The 11,301-nt window shown below is 51.7% G+C and overlaps 2 long non-coding RNA genes across 3 annotated transcripts in view; one reads left to right on the top strand and one right to left on the bottom strand.

Annotated features, from left to right (window-relative positions):
* Positions 1 to 11,301, bottom strand: part of LOC109510085 (uncharacterized) — a 43,771-nt gene that overhangs the window by 385 nt on the left and 32,085 nt on the right. The window contains exon 7 of the long non-coding RNA XR_002167059.1: positions 2,247 to 2,255. This is a non-coding gene — a long non-coding RNA (uncharacterized LOC109510085). The remainder of the gene's footprint in view (positions 1 to 2,246; positions 2,256 to 11,301) is intronic.
* Positions 2,113 to 11,301, top strand: part of LOC109510086 (uncharacterized) — a 17,584-nt gene continuing 8,395 nt past the window's right edge. The window contains exons 1-4 of one of the 2 annotated variants that reach the window (XR_002167062.1): positions 2,113 to 2,611; positions 2,716 to 2,755; positions 4,178 to 4,275; positions 6,473 to 6,540. This is a non-coding gene — a long non-coding RNA (uncharacterized LOC109510086). Of the gene's footprint in view, positions 2,612 to 2,715; positions 2,756 to 4,177; positions 4,276 to 6,472; positions 6,850 to 11,301 lie in introns of those variants that run through there. The other variant, XR_002167061.1, reaches the window with a different exon arrangement.

Genomic DNA, 11,301 nt, shown 5'->3' on the forward strand with positions numbered 1-11,301 from the left:
CTCACACCTCACTGGCGCTCATTTCACATAGATGGCAAGTCAAGTGCAAGTAAAACACACACACACACACACACACACACACACACACACCAGAGGGGCATATAATACCTCAAATCACACATGCTAAGATAAGCACTCGTGTCATAATATGGACACACTCAGGCGGGTGCACACATTGTCTTTCTTCTGGACCAACCAAGTGTGTGATGATCAGTCGGAAGGCTGGAAGAGGTGATGCGGCGTGTGCGTGCGTGCGTGCGTGCGTGCGTGCGCGTGTGGTATGGTGGGCTGAGGGCGGCACCGACTCACTTTCGTTGATCGAGGCTCAAGGAGCAAATCTTATTCACGAGAGGCCTTTTGGAGTTGATTTCGCAACACGTTGTCCGCGGCAGTCCCAAATTTGCAGGCCGCGTCCGCCAAAAGCCGCGTTTTGGCCGAGTGACGTCACTTGTCGCGTGACTCGACCGCACGTGCTTTCCGCATTCTTGAAAGACGGTTTTGCAGGCTGGCTCCTCTTCCCGCAGCTTGCGAGGACCGCACAAACCGTGGCGAATTTTGACGGCCTGAATGTGCACCTGGACACCACGTGCGGTCGGGTTGTGGCGGCTTTCCGGCGACCCGGCCTGTGAATTTGGACACCGCCCGTCTGTTTGTTTTTCCATCTGTCAATGCCCACGTAGCTTCTACTTGTCTGCTTGGCTCTTTGCTGTCATCCATCCGTCCATCCATGAAATCAAATCCGATTGTTGATGTGATATTCTTCACTGAGCAGTGTAGTCACTTGGTCCACACAAAAATGGCCGGCGCGTGAATCGTGAAAATCCAGATGTCTCGCTGACGCTCATCGAAATGGATCGGAAAAGCAGGAGTATTTTCGTCGTCCGCGGCGGTCGTGAAGCCGTGTTTATCGTTTTTACTTCCGCACCCGTCAAATGTTTGGAATTTTTTGCCGTCACTTTGTTGATGATTATTCATTGAAGCGCCATTCTGAGTGCAGGCGCGGGAAAAATGCAGCCCGCGGGCCGACCGTTTGAATTGTCCGTTGAAACAAGCTTAGCATACCGCACGCGTCCATCATCGCGCTTGATTTTTTTTTCCCCTTTTCTTCATATTTCACCTTTTTCTCCAATTCTTCTCTTCGGCATGAAGAGAATCCTCTCCCGGCAGTCTTTTAGCTTCCGGCAAAGGCAGCAACCGTTTGGCTGTGTAAACGCAGCATGATCGGCTGCATTATTTAGGGAAAACTTTTGACGACGGATGCGCTCTTTTCTCTTGCACATTTTGCCCACTAGTATAGTTCTCTGCTAGACGAGCGCACACACACACACACACACACACACACACACACACACACACAAAGCTGCACGCAGACAGGCCATCCCAGTGCAGTGCCATTAAACAAAGTAAACAGAGCTTCAAATCCCGCGCGGCCGCCTCGCTGATGCTACGAGATATTACCGTCAGCAAATCAGGTCGCATCTGACTCAAGTCGGGCCTGGCAGCTGCGGCGGGTGCTCGGACGAGCTAGCGCGCCGCTCGCCCGTTGTCCTCCATGCTGAGGGATGACAGACGGCGCGCACTTGGGACCATTGAGTTCATTAGGGAGTCCGCGATGCACGCTTTGGACATGAGCGGTCGTCTTTGAGTTGGCAAGAAGCCTTCATGTGGCCCCTGCTGGAAATTTATCGACGGTGCCTTCATATGTCACCAAAAAAAAAAAAAAGTCAAAAGAAACGTTTCACTCGAACATCTTGATGGCTGACAATTGTATTTCGACTCGGGCACAGATGAAAATGAAATGTGCAAGTAAGTCGCGAATCTTCCAATGTTCAAGAAGTTGGCGATGGTACGGTCTGAACATTGGGCAAAAGGCGCGTGCGAAACACAATTGCAAGTCACAGTTGAGTGGAACAATGCAGACCGACTGAGGTCCTGAACTCTGCGAATTTAGGTTGTCTTCTTCGTATCACATGGACACGTTCGATTGGGTAGAATGGGTTCAAATTGTTTTCAATGTGCCAAAATATGTACGCTGAAATGTTCATTGGACCTTTTCCAAACTTTTTGTTGTTCACAAAAGAGAGGTAAGGTGGGGCCAGGCCATTTCAAGATTGGAAAACCGATTCTAGGATCTTCAAAAAAAAATGTCGAGGCAGCCAGCGAAGGAATGCCAGAGTAGGAGTTACTGTATGTGCTCCCTCGTACGAGTACCAGTGAAGAAGCCAGCAGCGGCATTCTGGAGCAACTGGAGACGCCTGACGGAGGATTGGCTGACTCCAAAGTAAGCTTTTACAAAGCTTGCTGCTGAGTGATCACTTGAAGAGGGTGGGAAACAACTGAACCAGGCCGGACCGGCCGGGTACTCTCCAGGACGGGACTCGGGCAACCCTGCTTGAAAGTGCCTGGGTTGTTTACTAAAACCAGCTCAGGTTCCTTGAATCGTGTCACTTGTTTTCTATTTTTCCAGGGGGAAAAAATGGAAATTGCAGACGGTGGAAAGAGGATCACGGTCACATGCAACGTGACGATACCTGAAAAATGCCTCGTGTGACTTAATTCAGAAACGTGATCACATCGCTCCTGTCAGAGAAACAAGACGTGGCCGTCGAAGGTGCGTTGCGTCGACATTTGTCCTCTCGTCGACCTTGTACGTGACACATTGGATTAAGCCCTCCTCACATGTCTGTCTTTTTTTTTTTTTTTTTTTACTTTTAGCAGCAGTCTTTGAAGACCCCAGGCATCCAGACTGGTTCAGGTAATCGTGGCCCGTCCTCAGGGCGCGTCCGGACAGCCACAACCCAACCTAGCCATTAATAGTTGTTCACATCGGCGGGACCTATTCCTAAATTGGCTAAGAGGGGATTCCCGCAGTCCCGAATCCCATCCGGCTGGAGCCATAATGACTTGTTCTCCAAAGTGCAGAATTTTACTTGCGGATTGGCATTTAAAGGATTAGCTCGCTTGCATTCCTGCGTAATTAGACACCACAGCCGTCAGTCAAGCAGAAGCCAGAAGCGGATTGGCCGACGTGTCAAACGAGCTGCGTTTCTCGGGGGGCGAACGTCCCCGCCGGCCATTGTGCCTTTGAATCGGGAGGAAGCCGCTCGCTCAAGCGGAGGGAAGCAAAGCTCGTCGCGAGGAGCCGCAGACGTCAACGGCGAGGAGGCTAAAGCCAAAAGGTTGTCGCGCAGCGAGGACTCGGAGTGGGGGGGGGGGGGGGGGGGGGGGGGTGGAAAAGCCAAATGGGGGTTGTCTGATCTGGATCACGTCGTCAGCGTTGATGAATGATAGATGAGAAGAGCATTACCAGCCCACTGCTGCGGCCTAAAAAAACAAAAAAACAACCCACAGTCATCTATCTACTTCGCCCCAGAACCCCGTCCGACACGTTAGCCAAACGCAACCGTGATTTTCGTCACATCCGAGCCTCTCTTTGTCCTTGAAAAAAACAGCAAATTCGCTTGCCACTCATTCAAGTAAGGCAGTCAATCGAGCCCTGAGTGAAGCACTCGTTATTTTTCTTCCGAGAAGGAAATGAGCTCCGATAACTTTTGAGTGGGAAATGCTGAGACGTATTTGAAACTTTTGTGACAAGGTGTGGAATTACTCTGTCGCCACACAGAGACCATTATCCACCCTGGCAACGGCGCTGAAATCCGACGGCTTTTACGAATTCACCGAGTCGACCGCTGTGATTTTTTTTTTGCGCCGTGACATTTAAAGCGGAGATTGAGACCGTCAACGCTAATGGAAGCTTCAAAAAAGGCACGCGCAGGCCGCATTCCGAGAAAGAAAAACGCTGCCAGATAAAATCGTTGCACACTCCAAACCGGCGCGCACCCAAAAGGAAATGAAACCAGAGCTACTTCTTGGCCCCCCGCTTCGTGCGACTTGGGAGAGGGCACGTTTGCTCCAAATTCGATCGATCGGATATGATCGGTCACCGCGCATGCTTTGTACCGACGTGAAGACGCTGCTCGTGTTCATCATTTCCCCCACCAATCAACGGTGATTGAGCAAGGTCGGAAACATGGAAACGTCAACCTGCGACAATTTGAGGTCAAGTCAGAAGGGAACAACGGGCACAACAACAGCCGTGGCGGCAGCACTAATAGTCTGTTCTTGCTCAATCCTTGTTTCCATGTTCACGGGGGGCTTTTCTCCAACTTTCGGCAAGGCCACCCGTGAGAAAGGCTCCTTTTCTCTTCTGCAAGGTGAACAACTCCGAACACGTCGCAACTTAAGTCGTCAACGCCGTCACCTCGAAGCCAAAAGGTAAGCGGAGCTGCATTGAGCTTTGTCGGATGCACGCTGTCACTGTAAAAACGAGGCACGATGCCAAACGTTCCGCGGCGATCCATGTTCAACGTACGTAAACACGGTGGCTGGCGCTTACGCCGCCTGGAATTAGATCAAACGGAAGCGAACATCGATTGAAGCATTTTCGGACCCAGTTGCCCTACGCACAAATTTGAAAGGCTCACCGGGAGGCTTTGGCCTCAAAAGTCCGCCGGCAGCTGCCGCGGACGTATCGCGTCGACGAGTCGAGCCGGTTTCGCGCCTTCAAACGCTCTCGATCGTTTCACCGAATGCACGATGAAGCCCAAAAAGTTTGGGTGTCAAGCCAATGGCGTCTGCGTCCTCCCTCCAGCCGTGCCTGACATTCTCCTCCGAGGCGGTAATTGCCGCACGGTGCAGAGTGAGCGGCGGAGGGGCGGCCAGAGAGAAAAGATCAGCGATTGAATAACAGCGGCGAGATGGCAATGAGTCACGACGACGCCCATTGTTATGTTCGACCCGCAAAAGGTCGTTAAGATACGGCGGCATTAAGATCGGCCTGACGAGAGCGCGAATACGCAGGCGGGGGTGGAAATTAAGTGTGCATAAGGGCTTTTTTTTTTTTTCCTTGTCTTTTTTTTTTCCTCGCTTCGCTTCTCTCTTTCCCCACCAATCTGGCCGTGAAATCTACTCTTGCCACCAGTAATTACAAGGAACAACTTCATCTGGCTGCAGCCCAGATAAGGCCGTCCCCGAGATCTTTATCGCCGTCATCACAGGACAAACGCCTCCTGCCCAATTCGGCCCTAATCTCCTGCGTAAACAATACCGATATTTCACCGCTGCCGAGGAGGAAGAGGGGCAGGAGGAAGGTTTGAGTTAACGACGACGACGACGACACCGGCAAAGATGGAGCTCCAAAGTGATAGCATCGCTCCCCGATGGAGCCCGCATGCGTAATGATGTTCCGTGAGCCCCGCCTTTTCGAGTTATTCTTTTCATCAAAGCCTCATTTTGCTCCGTGCATCGGTCGCATGAGGCGATCTCTGCACGAGGTGACTGTGAAATCCAAAGCGAGGCCCGCGCGTTCATCGACATGCCCGCTTTTTCGTAATTTGGCGCCTTGGAAGTTATTGCGTATGTCGTAGGGCTGCGTAGGCATCGGCGGTGACTCAAATTGTCTTGTGAATTAAAAACCAAGGCCGAATCGGAATTTTCAGATTCAAGTCAGAACAGGTCACGGCACGTAGGCCAAAGCTACCGACGCGCGACCTTCCAGCAGACCCTCAGAAGTAGTTCCGTGTGTATTTGTTCTACAGCAGAGGTGCCCAACCGATTTGGACCCAAGATCTACTCTTCAAGCAACCCGCCTCCCCTGACCGCACGTGCACGCATGCCTCGATGCGCGACAGCCACGACGGCCCCTAACGTGACCGAAACAGAAAAATAGATCCAAGAGTTCGTGAAAAGGAAAACCATTGCCCACCTTCGTCGAGACTTGACGTGCACTTTTTGCGTGAAAGCGGAACTGATAGGATGCCACTTGGGACCAGTCGGCGGGCTACCGGTCGATCGGGTATTGGGCACCCCTCTCTGTTCTACGCCAACTTGAGCCTCATATGGCCCCGAGTCTGATTCGTGGCTAATAGGGGAGCTTCAGTCAAAAGCTGCTACCTTAGTGGAAAAACATTAGACAATATGACATTAATAGATGGAGAGAAAAAAAAAAAGTATTTGCGATAAGTAACCTCTCTGCCGCGGCCCGGTGGCCCAGCGGTTAGCGCGTCGACCTCACAGAATAGATGGAGAGAAAAAAAAAAGTATTTGCGATGAGTAACCTCTCTGCCGCGGCCCGGTGGTCCAGTGGTTAGCGCGTCGACCTCACAGTGCGGAGGTCGTGGTCGGTCCCGGCCGCGGCCTTCCTGTGTGGAGTTTGCTTGTTCTCCCCTTGTGAGGATAAAGCGGATCGGAAAATGGATGGATGGATGGAACCTCTCTGCCATTGTTGGCCTTGCAACCTCGTGTCTCAGTATTTACATTCATACAGTGTAGACCGCAGTATTTACATTATGCATTGCATTGTCGTCGCACCATGTCCGTGGAGGGGGGGGGGGCAATCTTCCTCTTTCCTATTCAATTGTGAATCACCCCCCCCCCCCCCGGGGGGGGCCGCGGGCTCCGTGGGGGGCCGCAGGCTCCGGACTGGGTTGAGGAGGATGAGACATGACCGTTGATTTAATCACTTGTACCTCTTCAGCGCAGGTTAGCGAGGCACACGCCGCCGCGCGTTCTCGCCACTGTCACCTTAAACGCCGGCCACTCGTGTGCGGAGTGGCTAAATGAGCCCGGACATTTCTATTGTCATCACAACACAAACGGCAGTGCTGAGGCCATCTGTTTCCAGGGGGAAAGTGTCCAATAAGCAGCTTGGCAGCCATTTGCTCTTTTGATTTGACCCGACTTTCTCTCGCGCGTTGACTACCAGGCCTTGATGATGTCGTCCGTCGTGGCGAGCACAAAAACAAGAAACCCGGCTATTTTCCCATATCGGAGGGGACAATTATTTCTTACACACAGAAAATTTTTGGGGGGGGAGGGGGGGAGACTGAAATAAATAAGTGAGTGACAATGAACCTGTTGCCGTATTCCCGTTTTTGCATGACTTGGCCACCAGGGGGCAGTATGACTTGAAGGACTACCCTTTCAAATGGTCCCAGGTACCGCCGTGACTGTCGATGCTCTTTGTTAGCCCGTTCATGGCGTTTTGCATCGTGCATTAGTCTTAAGCTGGTGGAAGGCAAGCTTTTGTGCTTGTTTTAAACACACAAAGGTGGAACTGTCTTTGTTTTTACGTTGCCTTTGACGGTAAACTGTTGTCGTTGTCGAAAAAACAAGTTACGCACACAGAATGGACTCCAAAATTCAAGTGTTTCCACATCCCCCGATTATGCGTGAAACGTGTATAAAAAACGACATTTGACGTGGGCCGCAAGGTTCGCTAAAAAGGTGAAGGTGGGCAGAGTGAGAAGGGAGGGTGCCATAACCACGAATACGTGCTCTTACATCCTGCTGAACTTTTCTCTATGTTCCAAGATCCCACAAAAAAGAATACAATTGAGCTTCAAATCACCATTGTGAATAAACATGATTCCATTTTCGAGAGTTTCGTTCGCTTTGTGCTCTGTTGCTGATGGATTGATGAAGACATCACACGAATGATCCTCAAGTCACTCTTTGAGAAATACTCACTTTACTACGGTTGGTTCTTTTTGGGAGGTTCTGAATGTGGAGATGGGAGGTGGCCAACAGCCCTGTCGATCTCGCAGCGTCGATCCGGCTCTGCCCTGAACAGCGGCCGAATCTCCACATTCACAAAAAAAAAAAAAACGTCCGAAGGTGGCCGTTTTTCAAACAGTGACTTGAGAATCATTCACGTCTTCGTGAATCATCCAAAAAGTGGAAGAAATTATTGTTTGCCTCTAAAATGGAATGATCTTGATTCACGACAGTGTTTTGTCCTTTAATCATTTATTTGTATCTTCGATATCGAGAAAAGTCCTGCAGTCCACCCTCCCTTCGCCCTCAGCCCACCTTCACCTGTTTTAACTGTTTCAAATTTTTTAAAGTGGCCCTTTCGTCCTTCCATTTTTGTTTTTTTTGTTTTTTTATCTCTATGCGGAGAGAGAGTAAAAACGTTTGGACACCCCAGGTGTAGACAACGTGAAATTAGATATGAGCCCGAGATGATAAATTCAATTTCCACAAATGGAATGGGGAGGGGGGGTGGCGGGGGCGAGAGAAAAATCCGTGACGACGCCACTGTGGTCTTATCTGGAAGGGACTAAAGTGCTGAGTGCGCAAAGTGAGAATTGTCTTCATGTCTGGATTGTGTTCGATACGAAATGAGACTTTGGTCAGGGCACATCAAAGGGGGATTTTTCTATTCAAATGTGACATCCCCTTGGATTGGACTCCAAAAAAAAAAAGAGAGAGATTACATTTGAGACCGTGTGAAGTTTGATGTAAATAAACATAGAGAAGCGTGTTTTGCTCGCCGAGTAATGCGCGCGTCACGTGATAAGCGTTTAAGCCTGCTGCGTGTTCTTTGTTCCGTTGAAACATCAAAACAGGCTGACAACATGACCGGCTTACTGGCCGTCCCTCGAGGGATAAATGCTCGCCGCGTCAACAGCGTGGCCGCTAGACGCTTGCTTAGGTACACTTGCGGCCGGTTTGCGAGCCGGCCCTCGTGGGCGACCGGGTGTGGATTGCGTGCGGCCAAAAAAACGCTCCGACGAGACGTTTTCCGACAAAGGAGCGGCCGACTCGCTCTTTTGTGAATTGACGAGGGGATGACGAAGGAGTCGCTTTGGCCCGTGATTTCACAGCTGACGTGGTGTCTTGGTCGGTGACTGAGGCAGACAGACGAGGCCGCCCGTGTCCTGCGGATGTGTCACGGTTCCGGGACAAAAGCACCTCGGCGCCATGACTCATCTGCGCTCGGCTGGCTGTCCCGGCTGACTCGGGCTTTCCTGTCCATCCTACTTCAGACGTGACTCAGTGGGCGCTGAGGCGAGCTGTGATTGGAATGGAGACGAGTCGCGCAAATGGGGGAGGTGGACGCAGGGAGGGCTCGGCCGTCCGCCGTCAGCGCTGTGACAGTGAAGACTCGCGTCTACGATACGAAGGGGCGGCCCACCCGGCACACAAACACTCACCTTGTCTGGGCCGGTGAGCATCAGTGACGGAAAGTAGCCATCCATCCGGCCATTACGGAATCCGTTTCTCCTCGCGAGGGTCGCGGGGATGCCGGCGCCTATCTTGGGGCAGCAGGCGGGGTACGCCCCGGACCGGCTGCCGGCCCGCTCGCAGGGCTCACGTAGACCAACGACCGTTAGGCGCTCACGATCGCGCCTGGGGACGATTTCCGGCCGCTGCACCTTTTGGAATGTGGGAGGAAGCCAGAGTACCCGGAAAAAAACCCCACGCAGGCACGGGTAGAACATCCGCACGGGAAGGACGGTGCCGGAATCGAACCCCGCAGCTCCGCACGGTGAGGCGGACGTGCTAGCCAGTCGCCCATCGTGCCGCCTGCTGGGAAGTCAACACAAATACTTCATTCCTCAACAAAAAAACTCATCTGTACCAGGGGTTATTTATGATTGTTTTGGATTTATCCCGATCTATTTGATATGTATAAAAAATGCATTTCTTTTGAAGTCGATTAATTGACTTTTGTTTTTCCAGAGGCTTTGTTGGTTTTTGGAGTGCGTTCAGAAATGAATATGAGCGCAGCACGCTCAGCCCTCAAGACGACGACGACGAAATCGTAACAATGTGAAAGTTTTTCTTGATTTCAAACGGCTTCTCGGAACCAGGATGGCGTGCGGCATTGCAGCCCAAGGTCCAATCCCGGCGGCTTCATGTGCTTTTTGCTGCTGTAAATCCTCGTCCGTGGGAGCCCAACGCTAGTTGCCATGACGACCGTACTTTGTCTTCTAAATGGGAGATGTACAGGTGGAAATGCCCCCACCCCCGCCCGCCTCCCAAAAAGTCAAGCTCTCCTTCACACTGTGTTTCCGTGAACGGTCACGACAAAAACGTCATTCAAGTATTTGCCCGACCCTTGACCTTTGCACCCCAGTCGACCCGGTCCTCAAACTATGACTTCGTCTTCCCGGCTTGCATCTTTTTTTTTTTTTTTTTTTTTTTTGCAAAATTGGCAATAGTGAGCCCAAAACGTGCAACTGGTGATTAGCGGAGGAGATGCAAAAGCTGTCCAAATGTGCAGCCTGCTTCCAGAAGGCCAGACTCGTGCGTTCCCGAGCCAAACGGCAACGGAAGCCTTTGCTCGCTCGCCGTCTGCTCTTGACCGTCCTCGCGCAGTGATTCACATCGAGCCAGACGAGGCTGTCGAAGGCCAAGCTAATTAAAGTCGGCGTATTAAAAGTGCGCCGGGCTCTCATCCGGCACGGGAGGAAAAAGACATCAGTGATGATACCTTTCCTCCCCCCCCCCCCCTCGCTTCACTTATCCTCCACTCCCCTCAGCTTTCTGGGGAAAATTACAACCTGACTGCTCGCTTTAACCTCCTCGTGTCGCTTTCTTATCATTCACCCGATGCTTCAACTTTTACTGTGTGACAGCACAAGTGGGTTTGGAGGACGAGGGAGGGGGCGGCGGCGGCGGCGTAGGTAAAAACAAATCAGGCTCAAAGCCGAGCTATCAGCCCGTCTCTCCCTTTCCTCGGGAAACAAACACGACAACGAGCCCGCAATGAGCAGCGCCGGGTATCGCCGGGCCTTCGAATGATCTCATCCGTGGAGACGGACGCGCGCTCCGCGCCGAGGTGTGTGCGCGCTGAGACGCTCGCTCTCAAAATAAATCATAAAATCGCCCCCGTCAGACAAGTACGAATGCATCGATGGTCGCATTTAACGGCGCCGCGGTGTTTCGATAAGATAAGAAATCTTTTATTAGTCTCGCAATGGAGAAATTCCCAATTCACAGCAGCAAAGTTATGAAAGGAAGAAGTAGAAGAACAAAATCGAGGAAATGCTGGAAAGGCAGCCGCTCTCGCCGCGCCATCTTGAAGTCAGAATAACAAAATAAATACATGCGAGGAATAGCTCAAAAATCGAGATGCTTTGTCCTGTTGACAGTTGGAGAGCAGCCAAGATGAGGCTCTTTGGCCACGTATCAAAATGGAGACTTGGGGGGGGGGGGCAGATCATTTGTTTCTTCAAATGTCATCACCAAAACAGTGTAAGCGGCTCTCTCACCGAGCGATGAATGCTTGCCAACGTCGCGCATTTGAGGTTTTCGTCAGGATTCGGAAAAGGTGGCGAAAGCGCGCAAAGATCGTTTGCGTCGCGTCGCGTCGCGTGTTGACAGGCGTGATGATGACGCAGCTGGTCTGCGCCAGCCCCGCCTCCTTCTGTTTTCCTCTCTGCCATTTGATAGCCTCGTCGGCTTGCCCCTCTCTCGAAAGACGCCGCGTGGTCACGCCCCCCCCCCCCCCCC

The sequence above is a fragment of the Hippocampus comes genome, unplaced genomic scaffold (assembly GCF_001891065.2).
Source record: "Hippocampus comes isolate QL1 unplaced genomic scaffold, H_comes_QL1_v1.1 scaffold39, whole genome shotgun sequence".
Lineage (NCBI taxonomy): Eukaryota > Metazoa > Chordata > Actinopteri > Syngnathiformes > Syngnathidae > Hippocampus > Hippocampus comes.